This window comes from Poecilia reticulata, linkage group LG8 (assembly GCF_000633615.1).
Source record: "Poecilia reticulata strain Guanapo linkage group LG8, Guppy_female_1.0+MT, whole genome shotgun sequence".
In the NCBI taxonomy this organism is placed as follows: Eukaryota; Metazoa; Chordata; class Actinopteri; order Cyprinodontiformes; family Poeciliidae; genus Poecilia; species Poecilia reticulata.
The window spans coordinates 12571471-12572754 of NC_024338.1; positions in this window are offsets into that span (position 1 = coordinate 12571471).

Genomic DNA, 1284 nt, shown 5'->3' on the forward strand with positions numbered 1-1284 from the left:
TCACACTCAGCCTTCCATTTGCTCTCCTTCCCAGGTGTAACTCATCTCCTCGTTTGCCATACGTGCTCCCTTCCAGAGCTGCATTCATTTGCTTTGTAATTCCCACTTCCTCCTGTGTATGTTAACCTCCCCAGTGTCAGTATTCTCTACTGGCTCCTCCACTGAACCCGTTGTTTCCATGTCCTCATCAATGCTAAGCTAGTCCTTCCTCCTGGCTCTGATTGGTTGTTTCTAACCGGGAGCGGGGTATATCTGCAGATGGCAGTAGAACCACAGGGAGGAGGTAGAGGAACGCAATTTTTTCCAGATATTATCTGTCTTATACTACACTGTCAGAACATAGGAGTTTTAGCAAATATATATATAAAGTATATATTTTATGTTTTAATAAAAGTTACCTACTGCGGCTTTAATTGACCTCTTTTTGCATAGAAGAGCTCCAGTTCAATTATAAATCTGTCAACACAGTGTAGAGCTTAGGAGTATTATTGTCATCTTGATGAAAATGTATATCTGTCATAATTTATGTGCCTCGGTAAATCAACATATCTGCTCTTCTTTCTAAACAGTTGAAAACTTTTGGAAAAAAAAAATATATTCTTCAGATGAAGTAAACATTTTTGGTGAAGGATTAACTCGTTTGGTTTTGATAATCAGTGACACTGGACAGGACAAAACGTGAAAAGGTTAACAGGGTCGGAAAGCTTTTTCAGGGCACYGTGTTATTGAGCCTAAAAATGTAACAAATCCACCTCAGGACATATTTAAAAAAATAATTGTGAATGTATGCCTGGATTGCTTTGCTTCTGTTTTTGTTTATTCCATTTCCCTGTTAATTTCAAGCATTTTTACAGGTACACTATATTTTCGCATGTGACGGCTCTGTATGCTTATTAAAAGCTTGAATGTTGTTAAAAATTGCATTTTCAATTTTTAATGATCTCAAAATAAAGGGTGGAGAAAATTGTCCCAGTGCAATCATCCAGCACATTTTTAACTTTTACAGCGAGTGACCAACATAAGTACTACTAGTACTCACAAAATATTCAACTTTTGCATCATCCAATAMATTTTTTAAATGGGTTTTATTAATAGAGCTCACAGACAAACAGTGTTGAAAGATACTAATAAGACGTCACCAAATTCTCTCTGGGCTGGCAGCAGCAATTCTTCACACACAGCAATATCTTTGCTTCCMGACTCCCAGTGTGCTTCATTTACATTCACAGGCTAACATTCAGACGTTCGATCTATCCAAAACAAAATAGACACGTGAGTGTAATC